The sequence below is a fragment of the Scyliorhinus torazame genome, chromosome 5 (assembly GCF_047496885.1).
Source record: "Scyliorhinus torazame isolate Kashiwa2021f chromosome 5, sScyTor2.1, whole genome shotgun sequence".
Taxonomy (NCBI): domain Eukaryota; kingdom Metazoa; phylum Chordata; class Chondrichthyes; order Carcharhiniformes; family Scyliorhinidae; genus Scyliorhinus; species Scyliorhinus torazame.
The window spans coordinates 316817542-316838313 of record NC_092711.1 but is presented as its reverse complement, the minus strand read 5'-3'; positions in this window follow the sequence as shown (position 1 = coordinate 316838313).

The window sequence follows — 20772 nt, the reverse complement described above, 5'->3', positions numbered from 1 at the left end:
TTGCTGGAAAAACTCGATGGGCCAAATAGCCTTACTCTGTACTGTAGGAATCCTATGACTTAAGGGAAGAAGGATGTTATGACCCCCACGATGACCATGGGAGATCGCTGATTGATCTCCTCGTGGACTTTGTGGAGTACGATTTCCCGTATTGCGTGGACGAAGACATGTCCAATACGGACCCACCAGCTGGACTTTAAATACTGACCCAAACCTGGAACGGGGAGTGCCTGATAGTCGCAGGCTGTCCTTTACACTGTAGCTGCGGCTTTAGTTTTTAATTTTGTTTTATAAATTTAGAGTACCCAATTCTTTTTTTTTCCAATTAAGGGGCAATTTAACGTGGCCAATCCACCTACTCTGCACATATTTGGGATGTGGGGGTGAGGTCCATGTAGACACGGGGAGAATGTGCAAACTCCACGCGGGCAGTGGCCCGGTGCCGGGATCAGCGCCGGGAGGCAGCAGTGGTAACCACTGCTGCCCCTTCGGCTGTTGCTCCTCCAGCTTGTGCAGATTCCACTGGAGCATTCAGCAGGCCTACGACGGGCAAGTGGGCATGAGAGTAAGGTGTTGAGTTAAAATGACCCACATCAGGAAGGACATGCCTGCAGATTGAACAACGGTGCTCCACAAAGCGGTGCTCACCCAGTCTGCGTTTAGTCTCCCCAATGTAGGGGAGATATACATTGGAATCAGCGACTGAATTAGACCAAATTGAAGGAGGTGCCAGTGAAACTTTGCTTAACTCGAAAGGAATGTTTGGGACTTTGAGTGGTGAGGAGGGAAGAGGTAAAGGGGCAGGTGTTGCACCTCTTGCGATTGCATGGGAAGGTGCCATGGGAAGGGGATGGGGAATTGGGTTTGACGGAGGAGTGTACCAGGGTTCCACGGAGGGAGTGGTCCCTATTGGAATGCTCACAGCAGCAGTGAGGGGCAGATGTGTCTGGTGGTAGCATTGTGCTGAAGTTGGCAGAAATAGCAGAGGGTGATCCTTTGAATGCGGAGGCTGATGGGGTGGAAAGTGAGGACAAGGGGGAGCCTATCATGGTTCTGGTAGGGAGGGGAAGGCGTGAGGGCAGAGGTGCGGGAAATGGGTCCAACCTGGTTGAATGCCCTGTTAACCACAGGTGAGGGAAACCTCAGTTGGGAGATAAACAGACATGTCAGAAGCACTATTTTCGAAGGTGACAGCATCAGAACAGATGGAACGGAGGTGCAATTGCTGGCCAGAAATTTTAAGAGCACAAATGATCAATTATTTCCCAGGATTTCCCCATGACAGGGGTTTCAATAATACACCATCTCATATAATAGCACACTAGTTTGCTTCCAAGAATGATCTTGTGGGCAATATTTTATTTCCTCGGTGGCTATGCACCTTGACCAAGCCTCTCATTTCAAACCGATTTTGTTCAATAATTGAGAATGCTAGATGGAAGAGACAGAGCTGTGGTATTAGAGAATGATGCTGAGGGAAAGGAAACGGCCTGCGTTATTCTGATACTCAGCGTAGTCACTCTCCAGCCTCGCTGTCTCCTCAACAGGTTGCAATTGTGATTTTAACGGAAGAGTTGTCAATTTAATTGCCAGGCTGCCACATTGAGAGTGAACTATCAAAAATAAAATAAGTGACGTCAGGTTTCTTGGACTGACTTTATATTTCCCTCATAAATTTTAATATTATTCTGGGCTCGGAATCCCACACCACTCTGTGTTTCCTCAGGTTACAACATGAAGCAGAGAGTGGGCGGAAATGGGTATTTTATGGGTCGGCAAGATGTAACGTGTGGTGTGCCTCAGGGATCAGCGCTGGGACACCAACTGCTTACAATTCATGACAATGACTTGGAGAAAGGGATTGAAGGGATGGGTTCCAAATTTGCTGATGACACAAAGGTAGGTAGGAAAGCAGGTCGTGTAGAGGACATAAGGAGGCTACAAAAGAGCACAGGTAGGTAAATGAGGCGGTGGGGGCGGGGGCGGGGGGGGGCGGGGGGCGGGGGGGGGGGGTTGGTGGGAGGTGGGGGGGAAGAGATCTGGCAAATGGAGGATTGTGCGGAAAAATGTGAAATTGTCCATTGTGGCAGGCAGAATAAAAAATAAATATATTATCTAAATGGTGAGAGATTGCAGAGCTCTGAGATGCAGAGGGAGCTGGGTGTCCGAGTGCATGGATCACAAACGGTTAGTATGCCGGTACAGCAAGTAATTAGGAAAGCCAATAAGATGTTGCCATTTGTTGTAAGGGGAATAGAATGAAAAAGTAGGGAGTTTATGCTTCAGTTTTACTGCGTGCTAGTGAGACCTCAGGGTGGATTCTCCGCTGCTGGGGTTCCGTTCCGGCAGCAAATCGAGCGTCGGGCTAAAACCAGGATTGCGCCAATTCCGACCCTCTGGTCAACCTCTGGCGGTGGCGGCAGTGAGCTTTACATCCCACGCCGGCGGGAGGATGCAAATGGGTCAGTTACACCCACTTGCATCTGATTAACCAGAGGGAGAACTCCCGAACAGAGAATCCGGCCCACATCTGGAGTACTTTGTACAAGACCTATATAGGAAGGACATAAACGCATCGCAAACAGTTCAGAGCAGGTTTACTAGACTGATATCTGGAATAGGTGGATTATCTTATGAGCAAACATTGGACAGACCAGACTTGTATCCATTGGAGTTTAGAAGAATAAGAGGAGACTTGACTGAAACATATATATACCTTGACAGGATGAATGTGGAGCGGATGTTTCCCCTTGTGGGAGGGTCTAGAACTAGCGTTACTGTTCAAAACGGAGATGAGGTGAATTTCTTTCTCTCAGAGAGTTAGGAGCCTTTGGAACTCCCTCGCTGTAAAGGATTGAAGCAGAGACTTTGAATATTTTTAAGGCAGAGGTGGATAGATTTTTAATAGGCAACGGGATGAAAGGTTATCGGGGGTAGGCAGGATGCAGATTTGAGGTTGCTGTCAGTGAAGTCATGATCTTATTAACTGGTGGAACAGGCTCAATGGGCTTACCTCTTCTCCTTGTTCATACATCTGTCTGCTTGTATTTCGATAAAAAGGATCAAATGAAACAAGTGCCGTTAGGTAGATTGCATTCTATGCTGCATGCCTCAAACACTTCTGACCAATATTGTGTATTCAGTATCACAGTTTATTGTCTAGACATTGCAAGAAATCAGTATAAATAGGGAACTCCCTGGACATCATTTGAACATCATAATGCATAAAGGAGAAGATGCTGAGAAATTGAAGTGCATTGTTTGTAATAGATTGTTACTTTCTCAAGACCGCACAGCATTGAAATGATGCCATCTATGTCGTGTTGGGTGCTCTGCTACACAGACGAACCAACACGGTTTCAGATGGTACAACTCTGTTTTATTACTAACAAGAACAACATCTGTAAACTTGTAACTGTGGTTCGTTCATTACCCTTTAACCTGTGGATCCAGCCCTAACACTAACTTGGAGAGGCACTCAGCACATGGTGAATGTCTGAGTGGCACGCTGTGAGCTCTGTGCCCTGAGCTGTCTCCTGCTGGAATGAGCGGAAACTGTGGTGTTCCCCGTTTTATGGTGCGTGTGCCTTTGCTTGTGATTGGCTGTGATGTTGCGTGTGTGTTGATTGGTCCGTTGATCTGTCCATCAGTGTATGTGTGTTTGCACCATGATGTTTATCTGAATATCATGACAATCTAGCATTTACTTCAACTGCTGAACCCGATATGAAATGATTGCCTCATCCATAATGTTCAAATGGAATATCTCCAATTTCTGTATATGAATAGCATCTTCTTGTTTGGAAGTGTACGTGTGTTGGGATTCCCCGCACCTTCTCCCTTCTTCTCCACACACAGTGCCAAGCTGGTCTCAAAGCGGTTTTCATGGTTTTAACAAAGTAACCTTCATGATTCTGGACATCAAACCAGTTACACAAGCTCGGGTCCCATGGCCGGGATTCTCCCCGACCTGGCGGGGCGGGGGTCCCGGCGGGATGGAGTGGCGGGAACCACTCCGGCGTCGGGCCGCCCCAAAGGTGCGGATTTCTCCGCACCTGTAGGGGCCAAGCCCTCACCTTGAGAGGCTAGGCCAGCGCTGGAGTGGTTGGCGGGAAAGGTCTTTGGCGCCACGCCAGCCAGGGCCGAAAGGACTCCGCTTGTCAGCAGACGTCCGTGCATGCGCGGGAGCGTCAGCGGCTGCTGACGTCATCCCCGCGCATGCGCAGGGTGGGGGGGGGTTGTCTCTTACGCGTCGGCCATGGCGAAGATTATGGCCGAGGCGGAAGGAAAAGAGAGCCCCCACGGCACAGGCCCGCCCGTGGATCAGTGAGCCCTGATCGTGGACCAGGCCAGCGTGGGGGCACCTCCCAGGGCCAGATCGCCCTGCGCCCCCCCAGGACCCCGGAGCCCGCCCGAGCCGCCTAGTCCCATCGGTAAGAGAGGTGGTGTGATCCTCGCCGGCGGGACAGGCATTCCAGCAGCGGGACTTTGGCTCATCCCGGGCCGTTGAATCGCCGGGGGGGCCCACCGACCGGCGCGGCGCGATTCCCGTCCACGCCGGTGTGGACGGTGTGGAAGATAGTGTTAGAATATCCGGTGCCGGAGAATTCAGCAACCGGCGAGGGCAGGATTCACGCCAGTCCCCGGCGATTCTCCGACCCGGCGGGGGGTCGGAGAAACCCGCCCCTGGATTCTCCCCTACCCGGCGGGGCAGGAGGTCCTGGCGGGATGGCGTGGCGGGCCCCGATCGCCAGTGGCATGACAGCAGCAGGACTTTGGCCCATTGCGGGCCGGAGAATTGCTGGGGGGGGTGGTGGGGGGGGCGCCGACCGGCGCAGCGTGATTCCCACCCCCACCGAATTTCCGGTGCCAGAGAGGCACCCACAGTGGCCTGGCCCGCGATCGGGGCCCACCGATCCGCCGGCGGGCCTGTGCCGTGGGGACAACCTTTTCCTTCACGCCGCCCCCCGGCGATTCTCCGGCCCGGCGACGGGTCGGAGAATCCCGCCCCTGTTCTCTGCAGTTCCCTGTCTTGTGTCCACTTCTCCTGGCATCTGCTTCCAGCTGAACTAAAAGAAATTCTGTCTGCCCATGTGTCCGTAAGTCGCCTATTGCAATACAACAGCTTGGCTTTTCTACTCGGTTTTAACTTCCCTAAACCACTTGAAGAGTTGTAAAACACATTGAAAATACAGGTATACAAACAAAGACCCAGGCCTGTTGTCTCCACTTTAAAGTGAAACCCAAAATTCAGACGTCACCGTTTTAACACACAAAATAGAAATGATAAGTCAAACTTAAAGCCATAGCTTATTCCTAACACCCACAAAAACAAATGTAAATTATTGATATCTATCTCTAATTCCTAACAATGCTGCCTGTAAAAATGTGAGGGGTAATCCAGGGAGTATAGTGTTCAATTCTGGTCGCCACACTACCAGAGGGATGTGGAGGCTTTAGAGAGGGTGCAGAGGAGATTTACCAGGATGTTGCCTGGTATGGAGGGCATTAGCTATGAGGAGCGGTTGAATAAACCCGGTTTGTTCTGACTGGAACGAAAGAGGTTGAGGGGCGACCTAATAGAGGTTTACAAAATTATGCGGGGCATAGACAGAGTGGATAGTCAGAGGCTTTTCCCCAGGGTAGAGGGGTCAATTACTAGGGGGCAAGGTTTAAGGTGCGAGGGACAAGGTTTAGAGGAGATGTACGAGGCACGTTTTTTACACAGAGGGTAGTGGGTGACTGGAACTTGCTGCTAGAGGAGGTGGTGGAAGCAGGGATGATAATGACGTTTAAGGGGCATCTTGACAAATACTTGAATAGGATGGGAATAGAGGGATACGGACCCCGGAAGTGCAGAAGATGTTAGTTTAGACAGGCAGCATGGTCGGCGCAGGGTTGGAGGGCCGAAGGGCCTGTTCCTGTGCTGTACTTTTCCTTGTTCTTTCTTCTTTGTTCTTGATCAGGTTAAATCCTAGAAGAAGAGGAGCTGAATTTCTTAATGATGAAGACAAAAATTTGAAAGACTTTGTGACTGAGATTGATCGCACAAATGCTGAATGGATTGCTTAACCAATTTGTAAAGTGTAACTTCGTTGTATCTGCCATTTAATGTATAATGTATAGTTTATAATAAACCACAATTTGCCTGATCATTTATGTTTAACTTATGTTGATTCTGGATTTTAGACTAGAGGAGGTGACCTCAGGTAATAATTAGTGTTTTCTTTGTTTGACTCTTGTATAGTAAATCTTTTCTTGTTTTAAACTGTGGAATGTTGTGGCTTCATTCTTTCAGGGGATAACTGCGATTTTGGATTTCTCCTCCTTTACCAGGATTATAACATTGCTCTTTAAGGTTACCATAGGTAACAGCAACCAAGACATTGTTTTAAATAAACTTTCCCGGCACTTCTGGAGAGACGCAGATTAGACGTAATAATGTGGTGGAAATCCCAGGATCATGCCCGATTGAACTGTGGGACCTCATTGTTAGCTTTTAAAAATTCTAATTCTAGTTAGCAGCTGCTCAGATTAACTGGCTGGTCAGTTGCTGGGTGGGGCTGTGTGGCTGAAGACTCAATGGAGGGCGAGATTGTGGGGCAGATTGCTCAAAATCCCAGGTTTGGAGGGACTGCGTCAGTGACCACAAGGAGGGAGGAAATGCCGTGGTGAATCCAGGGACCCAGGCAGATGGCACGATTTGAATTCAATAAATATGCAGGAATTAAAAGTCTCATGATGACCATTGTCGATTGTCGTAGAAACCCAACTGGTTCGCCACTGCTCTTCAGAGAAGGAAATCTGCCATCCTTACCTGGTCTGGCCGACGTGTGACTCAGATCGACAGCAATGTGGTTGCCTCTCAAACAGCCCATCACATTACTCAGTTCAAGGGAAATTAGGTGTGGGCAACTCATGCTGACCCAGCCAGCGACACCGACATCCCCATGAATTAATTTTTTGAAAAAGAATCGGGGATTGGATTGTTTGCGGAGTGCAGTTTGATCGAGGGGTGCTGGGGATAGGGCGTTGGCAGACCGCAACACTGCAGAGTGCATTGGGAAGTTTCCACAAGGATACCAGAGGTGAGGACACTCTGCTCCCTGAGTTCCAGGAAAACTCTCAACTGCTGGATCCACTGCTCCCAACCTCAGACTGGAAACTACTGCGGGAAAACAATTTAAATATTCGGAGATATCCCTTGCAAGTCACCCAAGGCCCCACCACATTGGCAGGGGGGATGTACATGTGGAGTGAGGGGTTGCGTTTCACAATTGTTTTTATTTTAACACAACCCTCCCCGACCCCGTCCTATCCCTCATAGGGAATCAATATTAACCCACAGGTCGGATTAAGAGTGACTCAGACAATTCTTAAGTCAGAAATATACCTGCAACCTCAGAACATTCGAATTTGTCTGCTTTGGCAGGCTGAGGAGTTCATTTGACATTCACAGCCTTCCTGACCTCTGTTCTGTCTTGTTGCACATCCAAAATGTCTGGTGTTCTCCTCCTCTCCGGGGTATGGAGATGCTGCCCTCGCTCTCACTCTCATGGTTCCCGAAACTTTAAAAAATTTGTTTAGGGGATTCTAGTTTCGCTGGTTGGGCCATCGTTCTCTTAAGGTTCTTTAGAAGATTTTAGAGTCTTTGGAAGATTTTAGTTTAGACAGGCAGCATGGTCGGCGCAGGCTTGGAGGGCCAAAGGGCCTGTTCCTGTGCTGTACTTTTTTTGTTCTTTGATGTTTGTTAATGTGCAGGTTCAGTCGGCAGTTAGGAAGGCAAATGCAATGTTAGCATTCATGGTCGAGAGGCCTTGAATACAAGACCAGGGATGTGCTTCTGAGGCTGCATAAGGCTCTGGTCAGACCCCATTTGGAGTATTGTGAGCAGTTTTGGGCCGGTTATCGAAGGAAGGATCTGCTGGCCTTGGAAAGGGTCCAGAGGAGGTTCAGAAGAATGATCGCCGGAATGAAGAGCTTGTCATATGAGGAACGGTTGAGGACTCTGGGTCTGTATTCATTGGAGTTTAGAAGGATGAGGGGGGATCTTATTGAAACTTACAGGATACTGCGAGGCCTGGATAGAGTGGACATGGAGAGCATGTTTCCACTTGTAGGAAAAACTAGAAGCAGAGGTCACAATCTCAGACTAAAGGGACAATCCTTTAAAACGGAGATGAGGAGGAATTTTTTCAGCCAGAGGGTGGTGAATCTTTGCCGCAGAAGGCTGTGGAGGCCAAATCACTGAGTGTCTTTAAGACAGAGATATATAGGTTTTTGACCAAAAAGGGGATCAGGGGTTATGGGGAGAAGGCAGGCGAATGGGGATGAGAAAAATATCAGCCATGATTGAATGGCGGAGCAGACTCGATGGGCCGAATGGTCTAATTCTGCTCCTATGTCTTACGGTCTTTTGTGTTGCTCACCCCTAATTGCCGTTAACCTGAATGGTTTGCCACACCATTTCAGAGGGGCAGTTAAAGAGTCAACCACATTGCCGTGGGTCTGGAGTCACATGAAAATGAAATGAAATGAAAATCACTTATTGTCACGAGTAGGCTTCAATGAAATTACTGTGTAAAGCCCCTAGTCACCACATTCCGGCGCCTGTTCGGGGAGGCTGGTACGGGAATCGAACCATGCTGCTGGCCTGCCTTGGTCTGCTTTAAAAGCCCGCGATTTAGCCCAGTGTGCTAAACCAACATGTGGGCCAGACCGGGGCAGGATGGCGGATTTCGTTCAATAACGAGCGGGGTTGGTTTTTACGACAATCGATAATGTTGCCATGGTCAGAATTCAGACTCCAGAATTTTTTTTATTGAATTCCAATTTTGCCATCTGACGTGGTGGGATTCAATCCCCGGGACCCCAGAGCATTACCCTGGGTCTCTGGTTTCCTAGTCCAGTGACAATCCCTCCCCGAGGCAGTTTCATAGAATTTACAGTGCAGAAGGAGGCCATTCGGCCCATCGAGTCTGCACCGGCTCCTGGAAAGAGCACCCTACCCAAGGCCAACACCTCCACCCTATCCCTACAACCCAGCAACCCCACCCAACACTAAGGGCAATTTTGGACACTAAGGGCAATTTATCATGGCCAATCCACCTAACCTGCACATCTTTGGACTGTGGGAGGAAACCGGAGCACCCGGAGGAAACCCACGCAGACACGGGGAGGACGTGCAGACTCCGCACAGACAGTGACCCAAGCTGGAATCGAACCTGGGACCCTGGAGCTGTGAAGCAATTGTGCTATCCACAATGCTACCGTGCTGCCCTATTGTTAAAAGGACGGCATACAGATTCTTAGTGTTGTAGTCTTTGGGGGGTGTATTTCATTTACTGGTTGCTAAGATGTTCACTGTTTGTTTTAAAAAGGTTAACTTGAGTTCATAGAATAAACATTGTTTTGTTTTAAAAACCACTGGTCCATTTTCTGCTGTACCACACTTGTAGAGTGGGCCGTGTGCTCCCCATACCACAATCTATTAAAAGTTGTGGGTCAGGTGAACTCCATGATACACTTTGGGGTTCTCTAAACCCTGGCCCATAACAAATAACAACTTACAAACTGGATCTAACAAAATTGCCCAAGGTGCTTCATTAGAACGTTATTGAACAAGATTTGACCATGTGCCGTGTAAGGAAATATTAGGACTTGTTCCCCAAAACCCGATCCATTCGATAGTATTTAAGGAACACCTTAAAGGAGGAGACATTTGGAGAGATGGAGAGCCTTAAGGCAGGAAATTTCAGAGCTCAGTACCCAGTCAACTGAAGGCATGGCGACCAGTGGTGGAATAATGAAATTGGGGAATGCTGAAGAAGCCAGAGTTAGAGGAATGCAGAGATGTGTGGCATGGTGGCACAGTGGTTAGCACTGCTGCCTCACAGATCCAGGGACCAGGGTTCAATTCCGGCCTCGGGTGACTGTCTGTGTCGAGTTTTCACTTCCTCCCCGGTGTCTGCGTGGGTTTCCTCCGGGTGCTCCGATTTCCTCCCACAGTCCAAAGATATGTAGGTTCGGTAGATTGGCCATGATAAATTGCCCTTAGTGTCCAAAAAAGGTTGGGTGGGGTTACTGGGTTACGGGGACAGGGTGAAGGTGTGGGCTTAAGTAGGGTGTTCTTTCCAAGGGCTGGTGCAGATTCGATGGGCCGAATGGCCCCCTTCTGCACTGTAAATTCTATGATTCTACGTCAAAGGCTAGTAATGCTGGAGGAGATGACAGAGATGGAGAGGTGGAGAGCCCATGGAAGGATTTGAGCACAAGGATTAGATCTGAAAACTGAGACCCTTCTGAACTGCGGTGGGAAGGGCACGCAGTGGATGGGGGGGTGGGGGGGGGGGTGGGGTGTTTGGGTGGAGAAAATTAGCTTAGCCAGTGTGGTGATTGTCTCTTTAAGGGCAACACAGCAGATTGAGGGTCAGCTGACACGGGGGACCAATCGGAACTCAGAGTGGGAAGTCACCACAGGGCGCGGAATTCTCTCTGGCAGGAGACATTTTGGCACCAAGCTCCACCATGAGGCTGCTGAACAATTCTTATTGATAAACACCTTTTGTGTTCATGAATGGAGTCCCTGAAAGTGCATTTATACATCTGGTGATGAGGATAGAATATCCTGACAGTGCCTTTGGCCAGATATCTGTGAGTATCATGTTTCAAGTCTGAAAAATAAATAAGACCATAAGACCATAAGACATAGGAGTGGAAGTAAGGCCATTCGGCCCATCGAGTCCACTCCACCATTCAATCATGGCTGATTTCAACTCCATTTACCCGCTCTCTCTCCATAGCCCTTAATTCCTCGAGAAATCAAGAATTTATCAACTTCTGTCTTAAAGACACTCAACGTCCCGGCCTCCACCGCCCTCTGTGGCAATGAATTCCACAGACCCACCACTCTCTGGCTGAAGAAATTTCTCCTCATCTCTGTTCTAAAGTGACTCCCTTTTATTCTAAGGCTGTGCCCCCGGGTCCTAGTCTCCCCTGCTAATGGAAACAACTTCCCTACATCCACCCTATCTAAGCCATTCATTATCTTGTAAGTTTCTATTAGATCTCCCCTCAACCTCCTAAACTCCAATGAATATAATCCCAGGATCCTCAGACGTTCATCGTATGTTAGGCCTACCATTCCTGGGATCATCCGTGTGAATCTCCGCTGGACCCGCTCCAGTGCCAGTATGTCCTTCCTGAGGTGTGGGGCCCAAAATTGCTTACAGTATTCTAAATGGGGCCTAACTAATGCTTTATAAAGCTTCAGAAGTACATCCCTGCTTTTATATTCCAAGCCTCTTGAGATGAAAATACTCACCAGAATACCTCTCTTTGGGCGAATAGACGCATTTGGATATTGGGATGTTGCCAGACATTGAGTAATGTAGAATCATAAAATATGGGCAGTGAAAAGAAGGTTGAGCAACAGAGTGAACACAGCAGATCCCTGGAATAGAACCAACAAGAAAGGTGAGCGAAATACAGAAAGGTACCTCCTCACACGTTGTAGACTGGGAGGTGGTTTGGGAGGCTCAGCGCATTAAAGAAACTGAAAGTCAGGCACAGTAAACCAGTAAAATTGTCTGGCAGAGCAAAAGGTTTAAAAAAGAAACGTACAGAGTGAAGAAAAGCAAAAGAAGATGGATAAACGGAGTTGGCAGCCGGAAGAGCTAAAGCTTCAAATTTAAAAAGAAGACCTCAATGAAGAGGCGAGGGAAGACCTCCAAGGAGGCAAGAGAAGACCCAAAAAGAGGGCAAACGACAGACCCCAGATAGAGGGAAACTCTAAAAAAAGAGCCATAAAAACACCTAAAAGAGGAGGAAAAGAAGACCCCAGAAAGTGGGCAAATGACCTCTGAAGGAGGGCATTGAAACAGTCCAGAAGAGAAATGAAACACCCCACAAAGTGTGTAAGAGTTCTTCCTGTTTATTTCCTTTGTTCCCATTTAATTTATGTATTTTTATTATTTTGGTCGGTGGACCCATAATCGGAATGCATCTTTCAGCAGAAGACTCAAGGTTGAAGCAGCCTGCTTGTCAGGACACTGTGCTCCCAGGTTTTGTTTTTGGAAAGGAGAAGCCAGACTCCTCGGCACTGAGTGGATCTTAGGAGACAGTTTTTGGAGGGAGTCGGAATGATCGGTTGGCCAGCAGGGGACAGTGTTCTGCCTGACAGCGGTCAGCGATTAGTTCCTGCGCAATGCTTTCTGAGAGAACTCGGTAGAAGAGCAAAGAAACACCCCACAAAGTGTGTAAGAGTTCTTCCTGTTTATTTCCTTCGTTCCCATTTAATTTACGTATTTTTTATTATTTTGAAGCTTGGAAGTGAAAGGAACACACTCTCTCTCTCTTTCTCTCGCTCTCTCTCTCGTTGGCTGAAGTGAAAGAACTTTTCTATTGTTCTGAAAGCAGTGAGTGCCAGGCACATCCTTTGCAGTGAACCTGAAATGATGCTGGGTCTGCAGAGAAAATAAACACCCTTGCCAGAGAAAACCATCTCAAACCTAGAAGGAAGAAGAAATATCAAAACAAAAATTGAACTTCAGAATGACACCAACTAGAAGTCATCCCAGTGCATCAAAGATCTGTATCCTTTCATTTTTACGACTATTTCCTTTCCCTTTCCACCTCTTTCCCCTCTGTGTTGTCTGTGTTGTCTGTGTGTGTGTGTGTAGAGAGTGGGGGCAGTTCAGTTGGGAAAGGGGTATTTATAGTCAGTTATATTTTCTGTCTGTTTAATTGTAATACTGCACATGATAAAAGATTACATGTGTTAGAGCTGCAAACCTGATGACTGCAGTTTATTGGGCTCAACCAAGGACCTTGGGTATTTTAAATAAAATATTATGAAAATCGCTTATTGTCACAAGTAGGCTTCAAATGAAGTTACTCTGAAAAGCCCCGAGTCGCCACATTCCGCCGCCTGTTCGGGGAGGCTGGTACGGGAATTGAACCGTGCTGCTGGTCTGCTTTAAAAGACAGCTCTTTAGCCCTCTGCTAAACCAGCCAGTGTGTTTCACCTGTGTTGCAACTCCAGGTTAAGCGGAGCTGGAATTCAGTGCAGACTAGGCTAGATTGTTATATAGTTTGGGGCCTCGGTTCCAGGATCTTTGGAATGGTAGACAGTGGCAATTCTAGGTACAGTATATGTTAAAGAAGCACCAGGTTTGTAATAGTATAATAGGATGCCTCGGAAGCTGCCAATGTCTTTCTTCAGGTTGAGGATCTATCTTTGGTTTATTTACAAGGGTTTCAAAAAGACCAGTTAATTGAATTGGAAAACGAACTGAAAGAAGAGGAGCCAGTAAAAGCTAAGAAGACTGAGATATATGCTTGAGTGCTTGGATCTGTTAGAAACGCAGGAGAGCCTACAAGCAAGTAGTCCAGGTAATGTGGCATCAGAAGTTCTTTCTGGTACTGAATCCAATCTGGAGAGAATTCAGTTGCAGTTCAAGCATGAGAGAGAGTTTATTAAAATGGACATCCTAGAAAGAGAGTTGGAGATGCGGGAAAAAGATGAGGGAAGAGTATTTGAAATGAGAAAGTTGGAATTCGAGGGAAAGGCAAAAGAGAGGGAGTTCGAGATTAAAGCACTGTGAATCAAAGGAGAGCTGCAAAGGGCTAAAGGGGAGCCTGACTCCAGAAACAAACCCAGTGGGGATATGCTTAAGCTTGTACAGGCGCTACCACAATTTGAGGAAAATGATTTAGATGCATTCTTCATGGCATTTGAGAAAATAACAGCTCAAATGGAGTGGCCAAAGCAAAAGTGGACATTACCATGCAAAGTAAATTGACAAGTTGGGCGCAGGATGTTAATGTTTCCTGTCACACGGGGTGCCTAAGGATTATGGCGAGGTAATAAACACTATTCTGGGTGCATAAGAAATAGTTCTGGAGTGTAAGGATCCTTGTTGTTTATTCCCTTATGACCACTTTCTTTTATTTGTTTTGTGGCAATCTTGCTCTATGGATGATTAATGGGCATCTCACTTTAAGGCAAGCAGTCTGTAAGAAGCCTGTAGCTTAATTCAAATAGAAGAATCCGGAAGGCTGTGCTAGTTTAAACTGGTGATTGCAGACTGGCCGGCAACAGTGAGGACTCAGTTTGATTGATTGGCTGGTGGCTGATGAATTGGACCAAAAGGCTAGCTCTGCCCAGTTACAGGTGGTGATTGGATCTGATCCCACTGATATGGTTTTCACAGTCCCAAGGCCTGAGTTTGGTCTTGATTTTGAATATGGCAGCCTGGTGAAGAGATGCAACAAACTCTCTCCAAAAAGACCCAGAATCTGTCGGAATCACGAAAAGCGATTGGGTTGAGAAACGGTTATGACACCGAAATTGCGGCCGACGCCAGTTTCACGCCAAATCGCAATTCTCCGATGCCTCGATAGCGGCGTGAATGCGTTCCAGAACGCACATACGGTAAACGCCATTGGCACATCATTAGCGAGCCTGACCCGATATTCTCCGGGGCCTCCGCGATTCTCCGTCTCCACTGGGGTGAATTCCCAATGACAAGGTTCACTTGTACTTTTAAAAATCGTGAAACCGGCACCGTGGCTGCTGACGGAGAGAGTGGGGATGTGCAAAGTGTCCAACCTCGCCATAGTTTGCTGCTAGTTGTGCCGTTGGCCGCGATGCTTCTGCCAGGGCCACGGGGAGTAGCGGGAGGTGTCAGGAGGTGGATGGACAAGCACGGAACACCATTGCTGCAGTCGGCAAGGCCGCCATGCAGCTGTGCACGCCGCCGACTGCGCATTGTGAACTTAGAGCCACAGATCATATGGGTGTCCTCCCCAGGCTACCCCTCTTAGATGCCCTCTGGACCCAGCCGACCCATCAGCAGGATGAGCGCGCTCCAGCACAACCAGTGCCAACTTGTCGGCTGGGATGGTGTGTGTGGGGCGTGTAATGTGTATATGCGGCTGCAGCTTGTCAGCCTCCCGAGTGTCAATCACAAATCTGGCAAATTCCGTACCATTTCCCATTGGATACGATTGTGTTCCACATGGCGACGGTTGTCCACATTCCCCATAGCCCCTCAACAGTCGCTGACTCGATCCAGGTGCGGCGCCAGTTTTGCTTTCGTGCAACTCCACGAATCCTGCCCCGGTGTCAACACTTAGTCTCAGGGACGGAAAATCCTGCCGAAGGTGTTTCTTTAGAAATCCTGCTGGATGTGAGTACTACATCCCCTAAACTACAGGGACCCTGAGTGAATGACTCTACAAAGAAGACTATTACTGGCTGTAAACCGAGACTTTAATTAGCAAGTTGATGTGAAGAAAGTTTGCTGAAGAACCACCATCTGAAGCAAAGACACTTATCTTTTAACTTTGATCCTAAATATTTTCAGCCCTTTCCCCCTCTGTGTTTGTCTGTCTTGTGTGTATGGGTAGGGGGTGGGACAGTAAAGGTGGGCGGTAGTTATTAGCTTGTTGTTAATCAGTTGTGTTTACTGCATGTTTCATGATAGATCTTGCTATAAAGAAACAGTAATAGTGTTTACATTTACAAACCTGGTGACTGTAATTATTGGGCAGCCAAGGGCCAAAGACTTGTATTTTTATGAGAGTTACTGGTTAATTCACTTGTGTTGTGACTCCGGAGCATGTGGGGCTGGTATCAAGCCGTCCGGGGGATGTGGGGCTGGTATCAAGCCAAAGGTATCATAACAGGAGGCATATGGACAAAGGATTTGGGAGATAAGGGACATACATATGTAAAATTTGAAAGGGTTAAGCAGAACAATTTTAAGATGTGGGTACGAGAATTGAGAGTTGAAACTACCAATGAGACTCTGAGAGAAATCATTCTTTTGGAAGCATTTATGAATTCATTCCTGGCAGCACGGTGGCGCAGTGGTTAGTGCTGCTGCCTCACGGCGCCGAGGTCCCAGGTTCAATCCTGGCTCTGGGTCACTGTCCGTGTGGAGTTTGCACATTCTCCCCGTGTCTGTGTGGGTTTCGCCCCACAACCCAAAGATGTGCAGGCTAGGTGGATAGGCCATATTAAATTGCCCCTTAATTGGAAACTGAATTGGGTACTCTAAATTTATTTTAAAAAAAAGAAGAATTCATTCCTTTCTGTGACAAGAATCAATGTTGTAAATTAAAGGTTTATGACCTCTAGACAAGCAGCAATAATCATCGTACAATCATAGAATCCCTACAGTGCAGAAGGTGGACATTTGGCCCATTGAGTCTGCACCTACTTCTGGAAAGAGGACCCTACCTATGCCCAATCTCCTGCCCTGTCCCCGTAATCCCATTGAAACTTTGGAAACTACAGGGAAATTTAGCGCAGCCACCTCAGCTGCACATTTCTAGACTCTGGGAGGAAACTGGAGCACTTGGAGGAAACCCACGCAGTCACAGGGCGGATGTACAAACTCCACATGGACAGTCGCCCAAGGCTGGTATTGAACCTGTGTACCTGGCACCATGAGGTAGCAGTGCTAGCCACAGTGCTGCTGATAACGGCTGATGATTATGAGCTGATCCATAAATTTAAAACTTTGTCCCGTCACCCACATAATTTGGTAAAGGGCAGGAAGTGGGAGAGTGAAAAGAAGGCAGGGTGTGAAGGTGAGGATAGCTGGGAATGCTCCGAGATATCCTCCTCAGACCTGGAAATAAGGTACTGAGGGTGGAGGTGAGTCTCGAAGGCCTAGGTGCTTCCTGGGACACGTCCGTTCAACATATTGGAAGTTGCAAGGAATGTCAATGGGACTTGTTGGGGTTCCTAAGGAGCATTCTGAAAAAGGAACAAAAGTAGAGAACACTACAGGGCAGAGGGAAGCTCTCTTGAACACAGGGAGACGTGAGATAAACACTGCTGTACGAGCAGCTCTGGTGAATGAGGTAGCTGAGAGATATTCAGGGTTTTTATCAAACGGAAGATCACCCCATTTTGATCAAATGATGAAGCCAAATCCATAACTATTTCAAGAGACACAACTGCCAAGCACAATCTCTTAATGGTGAAGTATTTTGTCTTCCCTCTGAAGAGTTCAATGAAGGCTCAGTGGCACGATTCTCCGTCTCTGATACTAAATGTTGACGCCAACGCAGAATTTGTGGACTTTCACGAAAGCAAAACTGGCGCAGCACCTGGACCGATTCTGCTGTTGAGGGGCTAGCCCCGGCACCAGGTGGAATGCAATCGATTTTAATGAGAAATGGATTCGCCAGTTCTGCAATCGACACTCAGGAGGTTGACAAGTTGCAGCCACATGTAGACACTTTATTCCCCACACCCCATCCCAGCCAACAAGATGGCAGCGAGGAGAGTGGCACCCCGTTTCATCGACGCCTAACTGGAAACCCTCCTGGATGCCGTGGAGGAGAGCAAGATGGCCCTGTACCCCAGTCTGGAAAGGAGGCTGCCAGCTGCTGCCGTTCGTTGTGCCTGGGCGTAGGTGGCAGACGCAGTCAGCGCCACCAGCAACACCAGCCAGAGCGGCCGGACCGGCCAGCAGTGCTGGAAGAAACTGCATGACCTTCTCAGAGCAGCCAAGGTCAGTCGGCACCAACCGGCGCCCCACACACCCATATCCCTAACCCCCAACCCACGGGCAGGCGAACCCTCACCCTGCCCCACATGCTGGCACCGTCAAAGCTGACAAAGAGCCACCCAGACTCGAAACGTTAGCTCCCTGCTCTCTCCCCACAGCCGCTGTCAGACCTGCTGAGGTTGTCCAGCATTTTCTGTTTTTGTTTCAGATTCCAGCGTCCGCAGTAACTTGCTTTTATGTAGAAATGAAGGTTCAGATTGGGGAATGTTTGTGTCCAGTAAGAAAATGATGGATTCCCTTCAGAGGATACGCAGAAATTAAACATTTCAACAGAAACTAGGAACTAGTGAACATAAATTATCAAAAAGAATTAAAGCTCGAGAACAGACATTAAAACAGGGTGAAATGACAAATAGCAAACTTGGAAAAAAAGTTGCAAAAATATACAAATTGAATTTAAGAGGAAGGAGACATGAATGAATGAGTTCAGAAGCTGAATTCCATGAAAAAGCAACTAGAAAATTAAATTAAAATCGCTGATTGTCACAAGTAGGCTCCAAATGAAGTTACTGTGAAAAGCCCCTAGTCGCCACATTCCGGCACCTGTTCGGGGAGGCTGATACGGGTATTGAACCGTGCTGCTGGCCTGCCTTGGTCTGCTTTCAAAGCCAGTAATTTAGCCCTGTGCTAAACAGCCCCTGAACAAAAATAAGAACAATCCCAGTGAAGAATTGAATCAGGAGAATAAGATCTTGAAGGAGGAAGGCTCGGCAATAAGAAATTAACTGAAGAGGTAAAAATTGACATCGGAATCAGCAATTGAGACAGGGAAAGAAACTGAGATTACAGAACACGATTGCTGATCTGGTCAGGCGAATGAAAAAGCACAAGAACCAATATGATAAAATGGTCAATGGAAAAGATGACTATTCCTTCACACGTGACAGACCAAGAATGTGAAAGAACTGTCAAGATATAAGAACCCGTTGTATTGTGGTGATATATGCCTGCAGTCATTACAGTTCAGCAGAGCACAGGTAATGTGCAACTGGAGAGTTGCAGCACCCACAGAGCGATGTATGTAGTCACATGGCCAGAGAACAGCCTCGGACAGAACTGGGTAAGCAGCATCCCTGCATGGAACGGCTGCATGCAAGACATATTTGGAACTGCGCATAGTGAAGGCCTACCAATAAAATTGTTTATGTTTGAAAACCAAAGTCTCAAGATCTTCACCAATGAGCCATCATCACTGCAACATAAAAAAACCCACACAATAAGTACATAAGATTAAACTTCGGTAGTGGATCACGTTAGATCCCCGGCATTATCGTCTCTGACACCAGACGCCTATCTTACCAAGTGGATGTGGAAGGACAGATTGTTCATAAACCCGTGGACCATTTGAGGAGCAGAGAGACGCTCCAATAGTCAGTGCTGTCATCAGGAAATGTTTTCGAGCCCGTAAGCACCAAAGTGTTTGATCGACCGGTTATAGACATAACTGATATCTCCATGGAAGCAAATGCTGATGAATTGTCTGTGTCAGAAGAGGTATCCGTTATTACACTGCCTGTTAATGTCAATCCTGTGGAAGCATCTCAGACAACAAAATTACACCACGCCACAAGAAACAGAAAAAAACTCTCAAAGACTCAAGTTGTAATTGCTCAAATCATGTATATAATGTTTAGTTAGAATTTAGGATTGAATAAATTAGTTATTGAAACTTATATAAGGAAGTTTTCCCAGGGTAGCGGGGTCAATTACTAGGGTGGAAAGGTTTAGAGGAGATGTACGAGGCAAGTTTTTTACACAGAGGATAGTGGGTGCCTGGAACTCGCTGCCGGAGGAGGTGGTGGAAGCAGGGACAATAGTGACAAATACATGAATAGGATGGAAATAGAGGGATACGGACCCCGGAAGTGCAGAAGATTTTAGTTTAGGCAGGCAGCATGGTCGACACAGGCTTGGAGGGCTGAAGGGCCTGTTCCTGTGCTGTACTTTTCTTTGTTCTTTGAAGTTGAAAGGGGAGGTATGTGGTGATTTTCCCTTTCAGGGCCACACAGCAGATTAAGTGTCACCTGGCCTGGGGAACCAATTAGAACTCAGAGTGGGGGAATCACCCCAGGGGGTGGAGCTCTCTTAGGCAGGAGACATTTTGGGACAAGCCACAGCCGTGAGGTTGCTGAAAAATTCTTATTAATAAATGACGAAAGTGCCTCATTCCAGCGAGCTTTGAGGCGATGGACGAAAGGAACCTTGCATGAACGAGGGCGAGATGAGCAGAGTATTGAATGAGGTCAGCACAGAGGGTGGAAGGTAGAATCGGAGAATCATGGAACGTTTGGGTAGAGAAAGAGGCCACTTGGTTCATTTTGTCGACACAGGCTGAAAGATGGCATCTCCAACAGTGCAGCACGCCCTCATTGCTGCATTCGCGTGTCAGCTTATAATTCATAATAATCTTTACTGTCACAAGTCGACATACATGAACACTGCAACGAAGTTACTGTGAAAAGCCCCGAGTCGCCACATTCCGGCGACTGTTCGGGTACACGGAGGGAGAATTCAGAATGTCCAAATCACCTAACAGCACGTCTTTCGAGACTTGTGGGAGGAAACCGGAGCACCCAGAGGAAACCCACGCAGACACGGGGAGAACGTGCAGACTCCGCACAGACAGTGTCCCAAGCTGGGAATCGAACCTGGGAACCTGGCGCTGTGAAGCAACAATCCTACCCACTGTGCTACCGTGCCGCCCAGTAGATTATGTGCTCAAGTCTCTGGATTTGTGATGTGATCCCACAGACTTGTGCTCGACAGGTGTGAGTGCTACCTAGTCATTCAAGGCTTACGTTAAACGAGCTGGAGACCTGTGTCCAGTGCTTTTTAAAGGAGACATGCCCAGGCGAAAACATATTTAATTTGAATTACATTTCAAAAGTTTTTATTTGGCTGCATAGCTATTTGGGACGTTCTGTGGTTTTGCCAGGTGCGATATACATGGAAGCTGGTTTCTCTATCTTCCCGATCAGAATCCAGAGACCAACAAGCTCCATTGCCGCCATTTTAGCTTTCATTCACATTCTGAGTTGCCGTGCCTTAACCAGACATCAGCTCAAACTGACAGTTGTAGCCATTGTTTTCAGTTTGTTCTTGTTGCTGATTGCTCCCTGGTAGGTTTTGTGGGAGAGGTCACACTCTTACACCCCATTCTGACCTCTAAGTTTTTCTTCCTGCT